The 22,501-nt window shown below is 45.2% G+C and overlaps 9 non-coding genes and 4 pseudogenes across 9 annotated transcripts; all 13 read right to left on the bottom strand.

Annotated features, from left to right (window-relative positions):
• Positions 1-491: 491 nt before the first annotated feature.
• LOC144462919 (U1 spliceosomal RNA) lies at positions 492-655 on the bottom strand. The gene has a single exon (XR_013491063.1). It is a non-coding gene; the product is annotated as a U1 spliceosomal RNA (small nuclear RNA).
• Positions 656-1,636: 981 nt separating this feature from the next.
• On the bottom strand, positions 1,637-1,813 carry LOC144462916 (U2 spliceosomal RNA; annotated as a pseudogene).
• Positions 1,814-2,176: 363 nt separating this feature from the next.
• On the bottom strand, positions 2,177-6,720 carry LOC144462823 (uncharacterized; annotated as a pseudogene).
• Positions 6,721-8,104: 1,384 nt separating this feature from the next.
• LOC144463013 (U1 spliceosomal RNA) lies at positions 8,105-8,268 on the bottom strand. Its single transcript, XR_013491155.1, has one exon. It is a non-coding gene; the product is annotated as a U1 spliceosomal RNA (small nuclear RNA).
• A 981-nt stretch (positions 8,269-9,249) lies between these two features.
• On the bottom strand, positions 9,250-9,440 carry LOC144462883 (U2 spliceosomal RNA). Its single transcript, XR_013491047.1, has one exon. It is a non-coding gene; the product is annotated as a U2 spliceosomal RNA (small nuclear RNA).
• Positions 9,441-10,159: 719 nt separating this feature from the next.
• LOC144462909 (U1 spliceosomal RNA) lies at positions 10,160-10,323 on the bottom strand. Its single transcript, XR_013491061.1, has one exon. It is a non-coding gene; the product is annotated as a U1 spliceosomal RNA (small nuclear RNA).
• Positions 10,324-11,304: 981 nt separating this feature from the next.
• Positions 11,305-11,481, bottom strand: LOC144462915 (U2 spliceosomal RNA; annotated as a pseudogene).
• A 363-nt stretch (positions 11,482-11,844) lies between these two features.
• Positions 11,845-16,388, bottom strand: LOC144462822 (uncharacterized; annotated as a pseudogene).
• A 1,386-nt stretch (positions 16,389-17,774) lies between these two features.
• Positions 17,775-17,938, bottom strand: LOC144463143 (U1 spliceosomal RNA). The gene has a single exon (XR_013491285.1). It is a non-coding gene; the product is annotated as a U1 spliceosomal RNA (small nuclear RNA).
• Positions 17,939-18,919: 981 nt separating this feature from the next.
• Positions 18,920-19,110, bottom strand: LOC144463289 (U2 spliceosomal RNA). Its single transcript, XR_013491430.1, has one exon. It is a non-coding gene; the product is annotated as a U2 spliceosomal RNA (small nuclear RNA).
• A 719-nt stretch (positions 19,111-19,829) lies between these two features.
• LOC144463103 (U1 spliceosomal RNA) lies at positions 19,830-19,993 on the bottom strand. The gene has a single exon (XR_013491245.1). It is a non-coding gene; the product is annotated as a U1 spliceosomal RNA (small nuclear RNA).
• A 981-nt stretch (positions 19,994-20,974) lies between these two features.
• LOC144463383 (U2 spliceosomal RNA) lies at positions 20,975-21,165 on the bottom strand. Its single transcript, XR_013491524.1, has one exon. It is a non-coding gene; the product is annotated as a U2 spliceosomal RNA (small nuclear RNA).
• Positions 21,166-21,883: 718 nt separating this feature from the next.
• LOC144463082 (U1 spliceosomal RNA) lies at positions 21,884-22,047 on the bottom strand. Its single transcript, XR_013491224.1, has one exon. It is a non-coding gene; the product is annotated as a U1 spliceosomal RNA (small nuclear RNA).
• Positions 22,048-22,501: the final 454 nt, after the last annotated feature.

Raw genomic sequence — 22,501 nt, 5'->3', positions numbered from 1 at the left:
AAAGGAGGGAGTCACAGCACGGTCTCTCGCGCCGACTGGTCGTAATCTGCTGTGTTTTTTTCGGCATGTTGTCAACCTTCAGAAGATTTCAAAACATACAGTGCATCCATCATAAATATCTGCAAACTAAAGTAAACAATTTAAGATTTGTCTCTACTCGTTGACTGTCTTTATATTAACAACGGAGAGCCGCTGCCACTGTGACTTGACGCGTTTCACTGAAAAATGCCCCACTTTTAATACGGTGGGCGGGGGCATCAGTTGCAACCCACATATTATTCTAAATGACTGAGTGTGAGGATATAACAATATCATAGGAGCTTCTTTTGCTTCTTCAGTAGTGGCACAGATGTGAAGTGATGCGGTACCGACTTGCACTGACACAACGGGCAAGGGCAAAGCCTGTGATTGAGCGTGAAATGGCGTTTGATGCACACGGTTCTCTAGTGCCATATGCTGCCACAGCTGTTGGTTGCATTAAACAAGCACATCAGGGGAGAGCGCGAACGCAGTCCCCCACTACCAGAAATTATGCAGTCGAGATTCCCACATTTGGGGAATTCGCAGAGGTCAGCTCAATCGGAGTGCAGTGACCGAGCCTCGCCCTGGGTGAACCACCTTCTTGATCATGGTATCTCCCCTGCCAGGTAAGTATGACTTGTACACCTCACACACAGGGGCCTCATTCACGGTCATACGATGATAGGTGATGGTGCTGGCAATGTATAGCAATGACCAGTCCAGAACCACACACTATAAAGGCTCTGATAATCTACAGGACGCTAATATACAAGAGACACTTTTGTAGTGAGACTGAACAAAACTTGTTCACATTTTACTTGAGAGAAATGGGCACATATCTCATCACGCCATGCTGTATATCCATAGTAAAAGCTAAGCTAACATGGCCAGGCTGTCCATTGATCGCCAATAAATGAGGCAAAAACCTAAGTGAGTTCACACCAGACAAAGATAAATGACACTGCAATCAAGTGTTGTTTGATCTGCATTTAAAAGAAAAAAGTCAGCGGAAAGACTAAAAAACAGGCCTGTCTCCTCACATTAGAGACACGGCGTGATCCGCCCGCTGCTGCCACCTATTGGTCTGGAGTGTGAACAACACTTTGTTAAAAATATATCCACATGCTTCTCTGTTTGAAACTAAAGGAAAGAAGAAAATAATATTATAAATAAAAGCGCAACCATATGAAGAGTGTTTGCCTTTCTTTTGACATATCGGCACAGACCCGACTGTGGCAAACAGCGGCAGAAATTATGCAGAGTGGATTTTCACGTTGGGGGAATGGATCTATTCATCTGACTGAACTGGCAGCTAGTGGTCTCACTCAACAGGTACCGGTTCAATTCATTTTACAGTGAGATGCATGTAACAGGTCCTCAAAAGGAAAGTGCCAGACAGTGGCGAAAAGTTCAAACAAGGCCAAAGTTCCAAAAAGAGAAGTTGGGCAAGTGTGTAAATGATGCCATAGCGCATGACTATTAGAAATGCACACCTGGTAGAGGGGCTCAGTCAACACATACGCAATTTGCACGCTAGCATGGCGAAAACAAGAAATCAAGGCGAGGGCACATTAGAGACACGTCCTACGTGGTCTGTTTTCAACACGTTGAGGGAGGGGGGTGCACCGTTTCTGGAAGTGCTGCAATAACAGGTCGATGCGTGGAGTGGACGGGGCAAGCCCCTTTTCCATCTCCCTGTTCCAAAAAGCAATTTAATATATGGTCCCCGGGTAGGGGACGTATCGGATATTAAACTGATAAGAACAGATTTTTCTTTTGAAAATTTTTTTATTGACACTTATATCAGACGTTTTACATAAACCTTCAAATGTTTAAGGCATACAATTTTAAGTTATAAAAGTGACAAAACAATGATAAATAATGTAATCTGTAAAAAACCAAGCTTAAACGATTAAAAAAAAATCTTTTAAGAAATATTACAGATAAAATTGTCACAAGTTAAAGGTTTACATAAAAGCGTTTCTTCAATGAATGTCCAATGTGTCGAGTGTCCACAATAAAAGTCTGTAAAGGGGAGTGCAAAAGTTAAAATGTCTTCTGTCCTTTGCAGTGCAGGAGCGGAAAGAATCCCTACCAAGGGTAACTCATTCCGCTCCCCCAAACAGTTTGGTCTCTCGGGATCCTGTCCTGGTGCTCAGAGGAGATCCCCACCCTGAAGCTCCTTCCCACCTGCCTCACCCGGAGAGTCAGGCCGCTGCTGCTTTGACCTTTTCCTGTGTAGCTCCGACTCCTTCATCCGAATGGGCACAGAGGCGATTCTTCTTTGTGGCTGCGTCCTAGGCCTGCCACCTGCAGCTTCAGCCTCTTTGACCATTGCTGCGGCCATTCGGATCGCAGCCGCGGGGGGGATCTGCATGTGCTTTCTTGCCAGCACGTTTCTGGAGGTCCATATGGCGTATTTGATGGCGGCCAGGGTGAGCCACTGTTTGGCGAAGTCACAGGTTGGAATGTGTTCTTGGCTCACCCCATACATTACCAACGGTGCTGTGAGGACCTCCCTTGCTGGCAAGTACGGGAATTTTAAGGAGTCGGCTGTTGCCCACTGGTCTACGGCAGCACTGCACTCCCAGAGCAAGTGCCTCACCGACTCAGGCGCGCCACAACCTGGTCGAGGACACGTTGGGTGCGCTGACATGCCCCGGGAGTGCATCACGGCCCTGACTGGGAGGATCTCATGAGCCACCATCCATGACAGGTCCCGGAGTCTGTTTGGGAGAGCGGAATGGTTCACGTTGCGCCAAACTGATGATGGCTCGCCAAATGTGAGCCAGCGCACTGGACTCACTGGTTCCCGCTCCTGCACAACAGAGATAAGAGAGCGTTGGTTAGATAAAATTTGCAACTCCTCCTGCTCAAGATTAAAACAACATAGAAAGGACTGGATAACAGCATAAGCTGGTGGTAAGTTAAAGGACACAGGCACTTTAAGATCACTGGTTAAAATCTTGATTTTCCTGAGGTAGGTCCCCATCCAGAACCGTGTCATTGCTGCTGTCTTGGGGTTTCTGGATGGGGCTGTAGCGGCTGTGATATGAAGTGTGGTGTATCTGCTTCCTAAAAACAAGTGTAGGTCCGGCACTGCTTTTCCTCCTTTTTCTTTTGGCTTCTTCATGATGTCCCTCTTTAGTCGTTCCCACTTTGACCCCCACAGGAAATAAAAAATGGCACGCTCAAGGTCCAATATTGCTTTTCTAGGTGGGATAAAAACAGAACTGGTAAGTAAAAGCAAAGGTAAAATCACTGCTTTAATGATTAAAACCTTTCCTTCCATCGTCAGTCCCCTAAGTCTCCAGTACCCCAGTCTCTGCCTAACTTTCCCTACCATGTCTGGCCAATTAGTTTCCCCTCCCCCCTCCCTATCAAATTTGACCCCGAGTATCCTCTGGTCAGTCTGGGTCACAGTCAGGGGGAGTCTTGTCATCTCAGTCATTTCCCAGGGTCCATAAAACTGGGCTTGGGTCTTGCTCCTGTTAAGCTTTGACCCAGAAGCCCGTCCAAACCAGTCAGTCAAGTCAAGTGTCCTGTTGACAGATAAAAGGTCAGTGCATAAGATATTAATGTCGTCCATATATAAAATGCATTTTGTGTCCAGTCCCCCGCTCCCTGGTACTCTAACCCCAGTGATTCGTTTGTCCCTTCTCAAGATCTGTGCCAGTGGTTCGATACAAGTAACATAGAGGAGGGCAGATAACGGACATCCCTGACGGACGCCGCAGTTTATATTCACTGCTTTTGTCAGATGCCCATTAACAACGAATTTGCTGGTAATGCCCCGGTACAGCAACCCCACCCAAGCTATAAATCTCTCTGGAAACCCCATTTTTTGCAGTACCTGGAAAAGGTACTGGTGCGAGACCCGATCAAAGGCTTTCTCAAAGTCTAAATTTAGAACTACTAGCCGGATGTTTCTGTCTCTTACATAACAGATGGTGTCTCGGATCAGTAGGAGGCTGTCGGTGATCCTCCTCCCCGGTATGGCACAGGCTTGATCCGGGTGAATCAAGTCATCTAAAAACAAAGTCATTCGAGATGATAAGAGTTTGCTAAAAAGTTTACAGTCCAGATTTAAAAGCGTTATAGGTCTCCAGTTCTTCAAGTCAGTCTTGTCTTTGTCTTTGTGGAGTAGGGTTACTATCCCTATTCTAAAACTGTCAGGAAGTCGGTTGAGTCTTTCAAAATCCATAAAAACAGCAAGTAAGTCAGGTGCTAAAATGTCCCAAAAAGTCAAGTAAAATTCCAAGGGAAGCCCGTCTTGTCCTGGTGACTTTCCTGTTTTAAAGCTCTTAAGACCTTTGTTCAACTCTAAAAGTGTAAAATCTTGGGTTAAAAGCACACTGTCCTCAACTCTGTGTTCAATGAATTTTAAAACTTCAGTTATGGTGTCCGTTTCCACAGGTTTTTCACTGTATAGTTCTTTATAAAATGTTTCTATAGTTGTTTTAATTTCTCCTGTTGTTTCCGCTGTGCACCCATTTTCTGTCTTTAGTTTTAAAATGTTTCCCCCTTTATTTACAATTTTCTTAAAAAAATATCTTGTGCACTTCTCCCCTTCCTCTATCTCCCTTTCCCTGCTTCTTAAAATGACACCTTTGCTTTTGATTTCTGCTAATATCGACATCTCTGTTTTAACTTGTTTTATTTCTTCATTAAAATCCATCCCTTGTAGGTTTAGGTTAAAATATCTCTGGAGTCGTTTTTGCAGTCCCAACATGCGTCTGTCGTCCCTATCTTTTTTCTTCTTACCTGCCTGTCTAAAGAAAGTCTGGGTCCGTCCCTTAACCATTTCCCACCAGTGTGCACGTGTATCGTAAAAGTCTTGAAGGGTCTGCCACTCACTGTACTGCTCCCTATACTGCCTAACTAACTCCCTATCTTCTAAAAGGGAGCAGTTGAGTTTCCACAGACCACTTCCTGAAGTCACACCAGAAGGTAGTGATAGGGTGCAGGATAGCATTGCGTGATCGGAAAAGAACACCTGTGTTAATCTAGCATCGGTTGGTGGGCAATCACGGGATAAAATGTAATCTATGCGAGAGGCTCTGGTGCCATCACCACTGACCCAGGTGAAGCCCTCCTCTCTAGGATGCATGGTTTTAAAGCAGTCCAAGAGTTTAAAATCCCTGCATATGTCCTGTAATAAAACCGATGTTTTGTCAATTTTAAAATCTCCTCCTGCTCTTTTCCTATCGTTCCTGTTTAAAATACAATTAAGATCTCCCCCTACAACTAAAGGTGCCCTACCTAGCATGTGGGACTGCAAGTCTTTTAAAAGGTCATACCTGTCATTTTTTTCATTAAAACCATAAACATTTAAGACGTTAAAATCCTTTCCCATAAAAGTCAAGTGTGCTAAAAGTGCCCGACCGCTTCTCACCACAGTGCTGCCCTTCACCAAGACGAGAGGGTTTTTGATTAAAATGGCCACTCCGTCATTTTTATTTGCGTTGGATCCGCTCCAGATTGATGGATTTGGCCATAAGTCCTCCCACTCTCTATAGTGGTTTAAAAACGGTAGGCCACACTCCTGTATTAAAAACACATCTGACTTAAAAGTGTTAAGAAAGGATAAAACAGTCTGAGCTCTAACTCTCGACTTTACGCTTCTCACATTAATAGTTGAGAAGGTGAGAGTCATGAGTATGGTTAAAAATAACAAGTATGACATCCTAAAAGGCTAAAAGGTATTAAAAACAAGGACAGTTAATCACATTCATGTGAATGGAGTTCTTCCTTCACTTCTATGGGTGAAAAGTGAGGGGGGTGAACTCCATTTCCCTTTCGGACTCTTGGAGTTGGTCTCTGACGCAGGGTTGCGTTGAGTTTTGAGTCCTTAGGGGTTGATTGCAGAGCTATGGTTAAGAAAGAGGCCTCATTTGGAGAATCGGAAGGGAAGACTCTGGGTTCCTCCACAGATGAACTGTCTGAGTAGTCCCCAGCTCTTCCCTTCTTCTCTGTCACCGCAGGGGAGTCAGAGGACAATTCTGATATAGGCCTCTTGGCCTGCTGGGCATTGGGGAGGGTGGCATCCTCGCTATCAGTTTCCTGTTCGGTGCTAGTTCTGCCCTCTGCCTGCATCACCCCATCCTCTTCAACACTTTCCACTGGTGGGGCGATTGCAGGCCCCTCCCCTTCTCCCGCCTCACCTGATCCCTGCTCGCCAATCACAGGATTTGGCGGGAGATTTGAATTTTCCAGCCCAGCATCTTCAATTAGCTCTGTTAACTGTTCAACATTCTGTCCGTTTTCTGTTTGCTTTGTGGCTTTTACTTTGTTGGCAAAAGACTTGGGGCAGTCTCTGAAGAGGTGGTTAGTTTCTCCACAGAGATTGCACTTTCTGCTGTTGGTGCATTCCTGAAAAGTGTGTCCAATTTCTCTACATTTCCCACAAATGATCTGCTTGCATGCTTCTGCCAGGTGCCCATGTTCGCCACATTTGCGGCAGAGCTTGGGCTGGCCCTGGTAATGGATGTAGCCCCTGTTGTTACCCAGAACTATCATTGGTGGTAGCTGTTTCAGGCCCTGGAAGCCTTGGGGGTCCTGCCATTGCTGAATGGGGATCCTCCAAGCGCAATTCCAGATGCCATCCTCATCTCTCACCTTGGTAGCCTGGCCTTTCACAGTGCAGTATCTGCCCAGCCACAAACAAATATCGTCTGCATTCACTGTCTCATTGAACATTCTGACAATAACCCTTTTAGAGGCATTGTCAGTCAGTTTTTCAACAGTGAAAGCAGAAAACTGGGTCTTTTCATTTTCATATCGTGTCCAGAAATCTCTTAATGCAATTGCAGAATGAAAGCTCACGTCAAATCCTTTGTTGGACGGCAAAGTCACAATACAGTTTATGTCATCAGGCTTGAAGTTTAGGGTTCTCTGAATCAGTTTCCTTGAAAAATCAAGCCTTGACATAACCATGGGCTTTCCGTCAACCTCACTGAGTATAAAGCGGACACTGTGGTGCCTCCGCATGCCAGCATAGTTACCCGACATGGTGGAGGCACCACACACTACAAATGAAAGACACTAAAACACTGTAAAATGCTACTTAAAATGGCTAAAGACAGGTAAAACAGTTCAATAAATAACTAATTAAGAAGCACACTTGCCTTTTCCCTGTTGACCTGGTCTGGATGTTTCATGAACAGAGTACAGGCTAGCAATCCTCTGGGCCAATGTCTTCCTTTGTGTAAGTGTCTCAACTATTAATATCAGCTGAAATAATTTCCACAAAGAAAGAGAGTAATACATTCTCCAAACAGTGTATAAACAAATGCCACAGACAGGCAAGAGTTTTCCACAAACTGGAGGCGATCGCAGTCTTAGCCAAAAGGCCGAGAAGCGATACTGACTGCTGAGTGAAGTGGGAGACTCAGTCTCCTCATTGTGACTCTAGCTCGCGGGTTCAATATGATTTCGATCGCTACAAAAACACACGGCAGACTGTGAACGTGAAGTTCGATGTTTTATGACTGATGGGCAACACAAATATGCATCCGATCGCAGACTTTTATTACAAAAGGTTATGGGAGTTAACGCGGGCCGAAAAGTGATACTGCCAATGGGTCAGCGGAAAAGGAGGGAGTCACAGCACGGTCTCTCGCGCCGACTGGTCGTAATCTGCTGTGTTTTTTTCGGCATGTTGTCAACCTTCAGAAGATTTCAAAACATACAGTGCATCCATCATAAATATCTGCAAACTAAAGTAAACAATTTAAGATTTGTCTCTACTCGTTGACTGTCTTTATATTAACAACGGAGAGCCGCTGCCACTGTGACTTGACGCGTTTCACTGAAAAATGCCCCACTTTTAATACGGTGGGCGGGGGCATCAGTTGCAACCCACATATTATTCTAAATGACTGAGTGTGAGGATATAACAATATCATAGGAGCTTGTTTTGCTTCTTCAGTAGTGGCACAGATGTGAAGTGATGCGGTACCGACTTGCACTGACACAACGGGCAAGGGCAAAGCCTGTGATTGAGCGTGAAATGGCGTTTGATGCACGCGGTTCTCTAGTGCCATATGCTGCCACAGCTGTTGGTTGCATTAAACAAGCACATCAGGGGAGAGCGCGAACGCAGTCCCCCACTACCAGAAATTATGCAGTCGAGATTCCCACATTTGGGGAATTCGCAGAGGTCAGCTCAATCGGAGTGCAGTGACCAAGCCTCGCCCTGGGTGAACCACCTTCTTGATCATGGTATCTCCCCTGCCAGGTAAGTATGACTTGTACACCTCACACACAGGGGCCTCATTCACGGTCATACGATGATAGGTGATGGTGCTGGCAATGTATAGCAATGACCAGTCCAGAACCACACACTATAAAGGCTCTGATAATCTACAGGACGCTAATATACAAGAGACACTTTTGTAGTGAGACTGAACAAAACTTGTTCACATTTTACTTGAGAGAAATGGGCACATATCTCATCACGCCATGCTGTATATCCATAGTAAAAGCTAAGCTAACATGGCCAGGCTGTCCATTGATCGCCAATAAATGAGGCAAAAAACTAAGTGAGTTCACACCAGACAAAGATAAATGACACTGCAATCAAGTGTTGTTTGATCTGCATTTAAAAGAAAAAAGTCAGCGGAAAGACTAAAAAACAGGCCTGTCTCCTCACATTAGAGACACGGCGTGATCCGCCCGCTGCTGCCACCTATTGGTCTGGAGTGTGAACAACACTTTGTTAAAAATATATCCACATGCTTCTCTGTTTGAAACTAAAGGAAAGAAGAAAATAATATTATAAATAAAAGCGCAACCATATGAAGAGTGTTTGCCTTTCTTTTGACATATCGGCACAGACCCGACTGTGGCAAACAGCGGCAGAAATTATGCAGAGTGGATTTTCACGTTGGGGGAATGGATCTATTCATCTGACTGAACTGGCAGCTAGTGGTCTCACTCAACAGGTACCGGTTCAATTCATTTTACAGTGAGATGCATGTAACAGGTCCTCAAAAGGAAAGTGCCAGACAGTGGCGAAAAGTTCAAACACGGCCAAAGTTCCAAAAAGAGAAGTTGGGCAAGTGTGTAAATGATGCCATAGCGCATGACTATTAGAAATGCGCACCTGGTAGAGGGGCTCAGTCAACACATACGCAATTTGCACGCTAGCATGGCGAAAACAAGAAATCAAGGCGAGGGCACATTAGAGACACGTCCTACGTGGTCTGTTTTCAACACGTTGAGGGAGGGGGGTGCACCGTTTCTGGAAGTGCTGCAATAACAGGTTGATGCGTGGAGTGGACGGGGCAAGCCCCTTTTCCATCTCCCTGTTCCAAAAAGCAATTTAATATATGGTCCCCGGGTAGGGGACGTATCGGATATTAAACTGATAAGAACAGATACTACACTTGATCTTAGCCAAAAGGCCGAGAAGCGATACTGACTGCTGAGTGAAGTGGGAGACTCAGTCTCCTCATTGTGACTCTAGCTCGCGGGTTCAATATGATTTCGATCGCTACAAAAACACACGGCAGACTGTGAACGTGAAGTTCGATGTTTTATGACTGATGGGCAACACAAATATGCATCCGATCGCAGACTTTTATTACAAAAGGTTATGGGAGTTAACGCGGGCCGAAAAGTGATACTGCCAATGGGTCAGCGGAAAAGGAGGGAGTCACAGCACGGTCTCTCGCGCCGACTGGTCGTAATCTGCTGTGTTTTTTTCGGCATGTTGTCAACCTTCAGAAGATTTCAAAACATACAGTGCATCCATCATAAATATCTGCAAACTAAAGTAAACAATTTAAGATTTGTCTCTACTCGTTGACTGTCTTTATATTAACAACGGAGAGCCGCTGCCACTGTGACTTGACGCGTTTCACTGAAAAATGCCCCACTTTTAATACGGTGGGCGGGGGCATCAGTTGCAACCCACATATTATTCTAAATGACTGAGTGTGAGGATATAACAATATCATAGGAGCTTCTTTTGCTTCTTCAGTAGTGGCACAGATGTGAAGTGATGCGGTACCGACTTGCACTGACACAACGGGCAAGGGCAAAGCCTGTGATTGAGCGTGAAATGGCGTTTGATGCACACGGTTCTCTAGTGCCATATGCTGCCACAGCTGTTGGTTGCATTAAACAAGCACATCAGGGGAGAGCGCGAACGCAGTCCCCCACTACCAGAAATTATGCAGTCGAGATTCCCACATTTGGGGAATTCGCAGAGGTCAGCTCAATCGGAGTGCAGTGACCGAGCCTCGCCCTGGGTGAACCACCTTCTTGATCATGGTATCTCCCCTGCCAGGTAAGTATGACTTGTACACCTCACACACAGGGGCCTCATTCACGGTCATACGATGATAGGTGATGGTGCTGGCAATGTATAGCAATGACCAGTCCAGAACCACACACTATAAAGGCTCTGATAATCTACAGGACGCTAATATACAAGAGACACTTTTGTAGTGAGACTGAACAAAACTTGTTCACATTTTACTTGAGAGAAATGGGCACATATCTCATCACGCCATGCTGTATATCCATAGTAAAAGCTAAGCTAACATGGCCAGGCTGTCCATTGATCGCCAATAAATGAGGCAAAAACCTAAGTGAGTTCACACCAGACAAAGATAAATGACACTGCAATCAAGTGTTGTTTGATCTGCATTTAAAAGAAAAAAGTCAGCGGAAAGACTAAAAAACAGGCCTGTCTCCTCACATTAGAGACACGGCGTGATCCGCCCGCTGCTGCCACCTATTGGTCTGGAGTGTGAACAACACTTTGTTAAAAATATATCCACATGCTTCTCTGTTTGAAACTAAAGGAAAGAAGAAAATAATATTATAAATAAAAGCGCAACCATATGAAGAGTGTTTGCCTTTCTTTTGACATATCGGCACAGACCCGACTGTGGCAAACAGCGGCAGAAATTATGCAGAGTGGATTTTCACGTTGGGGGAATGGATCTATTCATCTGACTGAACTGGCAGCTAGTGGTCTCACTCAACAGGTACCGGTTCAATTCATTTTACAGTGAGATGCATGTAACAGGTCCTCAAAAGGAAAGTGCCAGACAGTGGCGAAAAGTTCAAACAAGGCCAAAGTTCCAAAAAGAGAAGTTGGGCAAGTGTGTAAATGATGCCATAGCGCATGACTATTAGAAATGCACACCTGGTAGAGGGGCTCAGTCAACACATACGCAATTTGCACGCTAGCATGGCGAAAACAAGAAATCAAGGCGAGGGCACATTAGAGACACGTCCTACGTGGTCTGTTTTCAACACGTTGAGGGAGGGGGGTGCACCGTTTCTGGAAGTGCTGCAATAACAGGTCGATGCGTGGAGTGGACGGGGCAAGCCCCTTTTCCATCTCCCTGTTCCAAAAAGCAATTTAATATATGGTCCCCGGGTAGGGGACGTATCGGATATTAAACTGATAAGAACAGATTTTTCTTTTGAAAATTTTTTTATTGACACTTATATCAGACGTTTTACATAAACCTTCAAATGTTTAAGGCATACAATTTTAAGTTATAAAAGTGACAAAACAATGATAAATAATGTAATCTGTAAAAAACCAAGCTTAAACGATTAAAAAAAAATCTTTTAAGAAATATTACAGATAAAATTGTCACAAGTTAAAGGTTTACATAAAAGCGTTTCTTCAATGAATGTCCAATGTGTCGAGTGTCCACAATAAAAGTCTGTAAAGGGGAGTGCAAAAGTTAAAATGTCTTCTGTCCTTTGCAGTGCAGGAGCGGAAAGAATCCCTACCAAGGGTAACTCATTCCGCTCCCCCAAACAGTTTGGTCTCTCGGGATCCTGTCCTGGTGCTCAGAGGAGATCCCCACCCTGAAGCTCCTTCCCACCTGCCTCACCCGGAGAGTCAGGCCGCTGCTGCTTTGACCTTTTCCTGTGTAGCTCCGACTCCTTCATCCGAATGGGCACAGAGGCGATTCTTCTTTGTGGCTGCGTCCTAGGCCTGCCACCTGCAGCTTCAGCCTCTTTGACCATTGCTGCGGCCATTCGGATCGCAGCCGCGGGGGGGATCTGCATGTGCTTTCTTGCCAGCACGTTTCTGGAGGTCCATATGGCGTATTTGATGGCGGCCAGGGTGAGCCACTGTTTGGCGAAGTCACAGGTTGGAATGTGTTCTTGGCTCACCCCATACATTACCAACGGTGCTGTGAGGACCTCCCTTGCTGGCAAGTACGGGAATTTTAAGGAGTCGGCTGTTGCCCACTGGTCTACGGCAGCACTGCACTCCCAGAGCAAGTGCCTCACCGACTCAGGCGCGCCACAACCTGGTCGAGGACACGTTGGGTGCGCTGACATGCCCCGGGAGTGCATCACGGCCCTGACTGGGAGGATCTCATGAGCCACCATCCATGACAGGTCCCGGAGTCTGTTTGGGAGAGCGGAATGGTTCACGTTGCGCCAAACTGATGATGGCTCGCCAAATGTGAGCCAGCGCACTGGACTCACTGGTTCCCGCTCCTGCACAACAGAGATAAGAGAGCGTTGGTTAGATAAAATTTGCAACTCCTCCTGCTCAAGATTAAAACAACATAGAAAGGACTGGATAACAGCATAAGCTGGTGGTAAGTTAAAGGACACAGGCACTTTAAGATCACTGGTTAAAATCTTGATTTTCCTGAGGTAGGTCCCCATCCAGAACCGTGTTATTGCTGCTGTCTTGGGGTTTCTGGATGGGGCTGTAGCGGCTGTGATATGAAGTGTGGTGTATCTGCTTCCTAAAAACAAGTGTAGGTCCGGCACTGCTTTTCCTCCTTTTTCTTTTGGCTTCTTCATGATGTCCCTCTTTAGTCGTTCCCACTTTGACCCCCACAGGAAATAAAAAATGGCACGCTCAAGGTCCAATATTGCTTTTCTAGGTGGGATAAAAACAGAACTGGTAAGTAAAAGCAAAGGTAAAATCACTGCTTTGATGATTAAAACCTTTCCTTCCATCGTCAGTCCCCTAAGTCTCCAGTACCCCAGTCTCTGCCTAACTTTCCCTACCATGTCTGGCCAATTAGTTTCCCCTCCCCCCTCCCTATCAAATTTGACCCCGAGTATCCTCTGGTCAGTCTGGGTCACAGTCAGGGGGAGTCTTGTCATCTCAGTCATTTCCCAGGGTCCATAAAACTGGGCTTGGGTCTTGCTCCTGTTAAGCTTTGACCCAGAAGCCCGTCCAAACCAGTCAGTCAAGTCAAGTGTCCTGTTGACAGATAAAAGGTCAGTGCATAAGATATTAATGTCGTCCATATATAAAATGCATTTTGTGTCCAGTCCCCCGCTCCCTGGTACTCTAACCCCAGTGATTCGTTTGTCCCTTCTCAAGATCTGTGCCAGTGGTTCGATACAAGTAACATAGAGGAGGGCAGATAACGGACATCCCTGACGGACGCCGCAGTTTATATTCACTGCTTTTGTCAGATGCCCATTAACAACGAATTTGCTGGTAATGCCCCGGTACAGCAACCCCACCCAAGCTATAAATCTCTCTGGAAACCCCATTTTTTGCAGTACCTGGAAAAGGTACTGGTGCGAGACCCGATCAAAGGCTTTCTCAAAGTCTAAATTTAGAACTACTAGCCGGATGTTTCTGTCTCTCACATAACAGATGGTGTCTCGGATCAGTAGGAGGCTGTCGGTGATCCTCCTCCCCGGTATGGCACAGGCTTGATCCGGGTGAATCAAGTCATCTAAAAACAAAGTCATTCGAGATGATAAGAGTTTGCTAAAAAGTTTACAGTCCAGATTTAAAAGCGTTATAGGTCTCCAGTTCTTCAAGTCAGTCTTGTCTTTGTCTTTGTGGAGTAGGGTTACTATCCCTATTCTAAAACTGTCAGGAAGTCGGTCGAGTCTTTCAAAATCCATAAAAACAGCAAGTAAGTCAGGTGCTAAAATGTCCCAAAAAGTCAAGTAAAATTCCAAGGGAAGCCCGTCTTGTCCTGGTGACTTTCCTGTTTTAAAGCTCTTAAGACCTTTGTTCAACTCTAAAAGTGTAAAATCTTGGGTTAAAAGCACACTGTCCTCAACTCTGTGTTCAATGAATTTTAAAACTTCAGTTATGGTGTCCGTTTCCACAGGTTTTTCACTGTATAGTTCTTTATAAAATGTTTCTATAGTTGTTTTAATTTCTCCTGTTGTTTCCGCTGTGCACCCATTTTCTGTCTTTAGTTTTAAAATGTTTCCCCCTTTATTTACAATTTTCTTAAAAAAATATCTTGTGCACTTCTCCCCTTCCTCTATCTCCCTTTCCCTGCTTCTTAAAATGACACCTTTGCTTTTGATTTCTGCTAATATCGACATCTCTGTTTTAACTTGTTTTATTTCTTCATTAAAATCCATCCCTTGTAGGTTTAGGTTAAAATATCTCTGGAGTCGTTTTTGCAGTCCCAACATGCGTCTGTCGTCCCTATCTTTTTTCTTCTTACCTGCCTGTCTAAAGAAAGTCTGGGTCCGTCCCTTAACCATTTCCCACCAGTGTGCACGTGTATCGTAAAAGTCTTGAAGGGTCTGCCACTCACTGTACTGCTCCCTATACTGCCTAACTAACTCCCTATCTTCTAAAAGGGAGCAGTTGAGTTTCCACAGACCACTTCCTGAAGTCACACCAGAAGGTAGTGATAGGGTGCAGGATAGCATTGCGTGATCGGAAAAGAACACCTGTGTTAATCTAGCATCGGTTGGTGGGCAATCACGGGATAAAATGTAATCTATGCGAGAGGCTCTGGTGCCATCACCACTGACCCAGGTGAAGCCCTCCTCTCTAGGATGCATGGTTTTAAAGCAGTCCAAGAGTTTAAAATCCCTGCATATGTCCTGTAATAAAACCGATGTTTTGTCAATTTTAAAATCTCCTCCTGCTCTTTTCCTATCGTTCCTGTTTAAAATACAATTAAGATCTCCCCCTACAACTAAAGGTGCCCTACCTAGCATGTGGGACTGCAAGTCTTTTAAAAGGTCATACCTGTCATTTTTTTCATTAAAACCATAAACATTTAAGACGTTAAAATCCTTTCCCATAAAAGTCAAGTGTGCTAAAAGTGCCCGACCGCTTCTCACCACAGTGCTGCCCTTCACCAAGACGAGAGGGTTTTTGATTAAAATGGCCACTCCGTCATTTTTATTTGCGTTGGATCCGCTCCAGATTGATGGATTTGGCCATAAGTCCTCCCACTCTCTATAGTGGTTTAAAAACGGTAGGCCACACTCCTGTATTAAAAACACATCTGACTTAAAAGTGTTAAGAAAGGATAAAACAGTCTGAGCTCTAACTCTCGACTTTACGCTTCTCACATTAATAGTTGAGAAGGTGAGAGTCATGAGTATGGTTAAAAATAACAAGTATGACATCCTAAAAGGCTAAAAGGTATTAAAAACAAGGACAGTTAATCACATTCATGTGAATGGAGTTCTTCCTTCACTTCTATGGGTGAAAAGTGAGGGGGGTGAACTCCATTTCCCTTTCGGACTCTTGGAGTTGGTCTCTGACGCAGGGTTGCGTTGAGTTTTGAGTCCTTAGGGGTTGATTGCAGAGCTATGGTTAAGAAAGAGGCCTCATTTGGAGAATCGGAAGGGAAGACTCTGGGTTCCTCCACAGATGAACTGTCTGAGTAGTCCCCAGCTCTTCCCTTCTTCTCTGTCACCGCAGGGGAGTCAGAGGACAATTCTGATATAGGCCTCTTGGCCTGCTGGGCATTGGGGAGGGTGGCATCCTCGCTATCAGTTTCCTGTTCGGTGCTAGTTCTGCCCTCTGCCTGCATCACCCCATCCTCTTCAACACTTTCCACTGGTGGGGCGATTGCAGGCCCCTCCCCTTCTCCCGCCTCACCTGATCCCTGCTCGCCAATCACAGGATTTGGCGGGAGATTTGAATTTTCCAGCCCAGCATCTTCAATTAGCTCTGTTAACTGTTCAACATTCTGTCCGTTTTCTGTTTGCTTTGTGGCTTTTACTTTGTTGGCAAAAGACTTGGGGCAGTCTCTGAAGAGGTGGTTAGTTTCTCCACAGAGATTGCACTTTCTGCTGTTGGTGCATTCCTGAAAAGTGTGTCCAATTTCTCTACATTTCCCACAAATGATCTGCTTGCATGCTTCTGCCAGGTGCCCATGTTCGCCACATTTGCGGCAGAGCTTGGGCTGGCCCTGGTAATGGATGTAGCCCCTGTTGTTACCCAGAACTATCATTGGTGGTAGCTGTTTCAGGCCCTGGAAGCCTTGGGGGTCCTGCCATTGCTGAATGGGGATCCTCCAAGCGCAATTCCAGATGCCATCCTCATCTCTCACCTTGGTAGCCTGGCCTTTCACAGTGCAGTATCTGCCCAGCCACAAACAAATATCGTCTGCATTCACTGTCTCATTGAACATTCTGACAATAACCGTTTTAGAGGCATTGTCAGTCAGTTTTTCAACAGTGAAAGCAGAAAACTGGGTCTTTTCATTTTCATATCGTGTCCAGAAATCTCTTAATGCAATTGCAGAATGAAAGCTCACGTCAAATCCTTTGTTGGACGGCAAAGTCACAATACAGTTTATGTCATCAGGCTTGAAGTTTAGGGTTCTCTGAATCAGTTTCCTTGAAAAATCAAGCCTTGACATAACCATGGGCTTTCCGTCAACCTCACTGAGTATAAAGCGGACACTGTGGTGCCTCCGCATGCCAGCATAGTTAGCCGACATGGTGGAGGCACCACACACTACAAATGAAAGACACTAAAACACTGTAAAATGCTACTTAAAATGGCTAAAGACAGGTAAAACATTTCAATAAATAACTAATTAAGAAGCGCACTTGCCTTTTCCCTGTTGACCTGGTCTGGATGTTTCATGAACAGAGTACAGGCTAGCAATCCTCTGGGCCAATGTCTTCCTTTGTGTAAGTGTCTCAACTATTAATATCAGCTGAAATAATTTCCACAAAGAAAGAGGGTAATATATCCTCCAAACAGTGTATAAACCAATGCCACAGACAGGCAAGAGTTTTCCACAAACTGGAGGCGATCGCAGTCTTAGCCAAAAGGCCGAGAAGCGATACTGACTGCTGAGTGAAGTGGGAGACTCAGTCTCGTCATTGTGACTCTAGCTCGCGGGTTCAATATGATTTCGATCGCTACAAAAACACACGGCAGACTGTGAACGCGAAGTTCTATGTTTTATGACTGATGGGCAACACAAATATGCATCCGATCACAGACTTTTATTACAAAAGGTTATGGGAGTTAACGCGGGCCGAAAAGTGATACTGCCAGTGGGTCAGCGGAAAAGGAGGGAGTCACAGCACGGTCTCTCGCGCCGACTGGTCGTAATCTGCTGTGTTTTTTTTTCGGCATGTTGTCAACCTTCAGAAGATTTCAAAACATACAGTGCATCCATCATAAATATCTGCAAACTAAAGTAAACAATTTAAGATTTGTCTCTACTCGTTGACTGTCTTTATATTAACAACAGAGAGCCGCTGCCGCTGTGACTTGACACGTTTCACTGAAAAATGCCCCACTTTTAATACGGTGGGCGGGGGCATCAGTTGTAACCCACATATTATTCTAAATGACTGAGTGTGAGGATATAACAATATCATAGGAGCTTCTTTTGCTTCTTCAGTAGTGGCACAGATGTGAAGTGATGCGGTACCGACTTGCACTGACACAACAGGCAAGGGCAAAGCCTGTGATTGAGCGTGAAATGGCGTTTGATGCACGCGGTTCTCTAGTGCCATATGCTGCTACAGCTGTTGGTTGCATTAAACAAGCACATCAGGGGAGAGTGCAAACGCAGTCCCCCACTACCAGAAATTATGCAGTGCAGATTGCCACATTTGGGGAATTGGCAGAGGTCAGCTCAATCAGAGTGCAATGACCGAGCCTCGCCCTGGGTGAACCACCTTCTTGATCACAGTATCTCCCCTGCCAGGTAAGTATGACTTGTACACCTCACACACAGGGGCCTCATTCACGGTCATACGATGATAGGTGATGGTGCTGGCAATGTATAGCAATGACCAGTCCAGAACCACACACTATAAAGGCTCTGATAATCTACAGGACGCTAATATACAAGAGACACTTTTGTAGTGAGACTGAACAAAACTTGTTCACATTTTACTTGAGAGAAATGGGCACATATCTCATCACGCCATGCTGTATATCCATAGTAAAAGCTAAGCTAACATGGCCAGGCTGTCCATTGATCGCCAATAAATGAGGCAAAAACCTAAGTGAGTTCACACCAGACAAAGATAAATGACACTGCAATCAAGTGTTGTTTGATCTGCATTTAAAAGAAAAAAGTCAGCGGAAAGACTAAAAAACAGGCCTGTCTCCTAACATTAGAGACACGGCGTGATCCGCCCGCTGCTGCCACCTATTGGTCTGGAGTGTGAACAACACTTTGTTAAAAATATATCCACATGCTTCTCTGTTTGAAACTAAAGGAAAGAAGAAAATAATATTATAAATAAAAGCGCAACCATATGAAGAGTGTTTGCCTTTCTTTTGACATATCGGCACAGACCCGACTGTGGCAAACAGCGGCAGAAATTATGCAGAGTGGATTTTCACGTTGGGGGAATGGATCTATTCATCTGACTGAACTGGCAGCTAGTGGTCTCACTCAACAGGTACCGGTTCAATTCATTTTACAGTGAGATGCATGTAACAGGTCCTCAAAAGGAAAGTGCCAGACAGTGGCGAAAAGTTCAAACACGGCCAAAGTTCCAAAAAGAGAAGTTGGGCAAGTGTGTAAATGATGCCATAGCGCATGACTATTAGAAATGCGCACCTGGTAGAGGGGCTCAGTCAACACATACGCAATTTGCACGCTAGCATGGCGAAAACAAGAAATCAAGGCGAGGGCACATTAGAGACACGTCCTACGTGGTCTGTTTTCAACACGTTGAGGGAGGGGGGTGCACCGTTTCTGGAAGTGCTGCAATAACAGGTCGATGCGTGGAGTGGACGGGGCAAGCCCCTTTTCCATCTCCCTGTTCCAAAAAGCAATTTAATATATGGTCCCCGGGTAGGGGACGTATCAGATATTAAACTGATAAGAACAGATACTACACTTGATCTTAGCCAAAAGGCCGAGAAGCGATGCTGACTGCTGAGTGAAGTGGGAGACTCAGTCTCCTCATTGTGACTCTAGCTCGCGGGTTCAATATGATTTCGATTGCTACAAAAACACACGGCAGACTGTGAACGTGAAGTTCGATGTTTTATGACTGATGGGCAACACAAATATGCATCCGATCGCAGACTTTTATTACAAAAGGTTATGGGAGTTAACGCGGGCCGAAAAGTGATACTGCCAATGGGTCAGCGGAAAAGGAGGGAGTCACAGCACGGTCTCTCGCGCCGACTGGTCGTAATCTGCTGTGTTTTTTTCGGCATGTTGTCAACCTTCAGAAGATTTCAAAACATACAGTGCATCCATCATAAATATCTGCAAACTAAAGTAAACAATTTAAGATTTGTCTCTACTCGTTGACTGTCTTTATATTAACAACGGAGAGCCGCTGCCACTGTGACTTGACGCGTTTCACTGAAAAATGCCCCACTTTTAATACGGTGGGCGGGGGCATCAGTTGCAACTCACATATTATTCTAAATGACTGAGTGTGAGGATATAACAATATCATAGGAGCTTGTTTTGCTTCTTCAGTAGTGGCACAGATGTGAAGTGATGCGGTACCGACTTGCACTGACACAACGGGCAAGGGCAAAGCCTGTGATTGAGCGTGAAATGGCGTTTGATGCATGCGGTTCTCTAGTGCCATATGCTGCCACAGCTGTTGGTTGCATTAAACAAGCACATCAGGAGAGAGCGCGAACGCAGTCCCCCACTACCAGAAATTATGCAGTCCAGATTCCCACATTTGGGGAATTTGCAGAGGTCAGCTCAATCGGAGTGCAGTGACCGAGCCTCGCCCTGGGTGAACCACCTTCTTGATCATGGTATCTCCCCTGCCAGGTAAGTATGACTTGTACACCTCACACACAGGGGCCTCATTCACGGTCATACGATGATAGGTGATGGTGCTGGCAATGTATAGCAATGACCAGTCCAGAACCACACACTATAAAGGCTCTGATAATCTACAGGACGCTAATATACAAGAGACACTTTTGTAGTGAGACTGAACAAAACTTGTTCACATTTTACTTGAGAGAAATGGGCACATATCTCATCACGCCATGCTGTATATCCATAGTAAAAGCTAAGCTAACATGGCCAGGCTGTCCATTGATCGCCAATAAATGAGGCAAAAACCTAAGTGAGTTCACACCAGACAAAGATAAATGACACTGCAATCAAGTGTTGTTTGATCTGCATTTAAAAGAAAAAAGTCAGCGGAAAGACTAAAAAACAGGCCTGTCTCCTCACATTAGAGACACGGCGTGATCCGCCCGCTGCTGCCACCTATTGGTCTGGAGTGTGAACAACACTTTGTTAAAAATATATCCACATGCTTCTCTGTTTGAAACTAAAGGAAAGAAGAAAATAATATTATAAATAAAAGCGCAACCATATGAAGAGTGTTTGCCTTTCTTTTGACATATCGGCACAGACTCGACTGTGGCAAACAGCGGCAGAAATTATGCAGAGTGGATTTTCACGTTGGGGGAATGGATCTATTCATCTGACTGAACTGGCAGCTAGTGGTCTCACTCAACAGGTACCGGTTCAATTCATTTTACAGTGAGATGCATGTAACAGGTCCTCAAAAGGAAAGTGCCAGACAGTGGCGAAAAGTTCAAACACGGCCAAAGTTCCAAAAAGAGAAGTTGGGCAAGTGTGTAAATGATGCCATAGCGCATGACTATTAGAAATGCGCACCTGGTAGAGGGGCTCAGTCAACACATACGCAATTTGCACGCTAGCATGGCGAAAACAAGAAATCAAGGCGAGGGCACATTAGAGACACGTCCTACGTGGTCTGTTTTCAACACGTTGAGGGAGGGGGGTGCACCGTTTCTGGAAGTGCTGCAATAACAGGTCGATGCGTGGAGTGGACGGGGCAAGCCCCTTTTCCATCTCCCTGTTCCAAAAAGCAATTTAATATATGGTCCCCGGGTAGGGGACGTATCGGATATTAAACTGATAAGAACAGATACTACACTTGATCTTAGCCAAAAGGCCGAGAAGCGATACTGACTGCTGAGTGAAGTGGGAGACTCAGTCTCCTCATTGAGACTCTAGCTCGCGGGTTCAATATGATTTCGATCGCTACAAAAACACACGGCAGACTGTGAACGTGAAGTTCGATATTTTATGACTGATGGGCAACACAAATATGCATCCGATCGCAGACTTTTATTACAAAAGGTTATGGGAGTTAACGCGGGCCGAAAAGTGATACTGCCAATGGGTCAGCGGAAAAGGAGGGAGTCACAGCACGGTCTCTCGCGCCGACTGGTCGTAATCTGCTGTGTTTTTTTCGGCATGTTGTCAACCTTCAGAAGATTTCAAAACATACAGTGCATCCATCATAAATATCTGCAAACTAAAGTAAACAATTTAAGATTTGTCTCTACTCGTTGACTGTCTTTATATTAACAACGGAGAGCCGCTGCCACTGTGACTTGACGCGTTTCACTGAAAAATGCCCCACTTTTAATACGGTGGGCGGGGGCATCAGTTGCAACCCACATATTATTCTAAATGACTGAGTGTGAGGATATAACAATATCATAGGAGCTTGTTTTGCTTCTTCAGTAGTGGCACAGATGTGAAGTGATGCGGTACCGACTTGCACTGACACAACGGGCAAGGGCAAAGCCTGTGATTGAGCGTGAAATGGCGTTTGATGCACGCGGTTCTCTAGTGCCATATGCTGCCACAGCTGTTGGTTGCATTAAACAAGCACATCAGGGAGAGCGCGAACGCAGTCCCCCACTACCAGAAATTATGCAGTCGAGATTCCCACATTTGGGGAATTCGCGGAGGTCAGCTCAATCGGAGTGCAGTGACCGAGCCTCGCCCTGGGTGAACCACCTTCTTGATCATGGTATCTCCCCTGCCAGGTAAGTATGACTTGTACACCTCACACACAGGGGCCTCATTCACGGTCATACGATGATAGGTGATGGTGCTGGCAATGTATAGCAATGACCAGTCCAGAACCACACACTATAAAGGCTCTGATAATCTACAGGACGCTAATATACAAGAGACACTTTTGTAGTGAGACTGAACAAAACTTGTTCACATTTTACTTGAGAGAAATGGGCACATATCTCATCACGTCATGCTGTATATCCATAGTAAAAGCTAAGCTAACATGGCCAGGCTGTCCATTGATCGCCAATAAATGAGGCAAAAACCTAAGTGAGTTCACACCAGACAAAGATAAATGACACTGCAATCAAGTGTTGTTTGATCTGCATTTAAAAGAAAAAAGTCAGCGGAAAGACTAAAAAACAGGCCTGTCTCCTCACATTAGAGACACGGCGTGATCCGCCCGCTGCTGCCACCTATTGGTCTGG

Source organism: Epinephelus lanceolatus, chromosome 4, assembly GCF_041903045.1.
Source record: "Epinephelus lanceolatus isolate andai-2023 chromosome 4, ASM4190304v1, whole genome shotgun sequence".
Lineage (NCBI taxonomy): Eukaryota > Metazoa > Chordata > Actinopteri > Perciformes > Serranidae > Epinephelus > Epinephelus lanceolatus.
The sequence above is the reverse complement of the archived record's forward strand: the minus strand, read 5'-3'. Positions and strand labels throughout refer to the sequence as shown.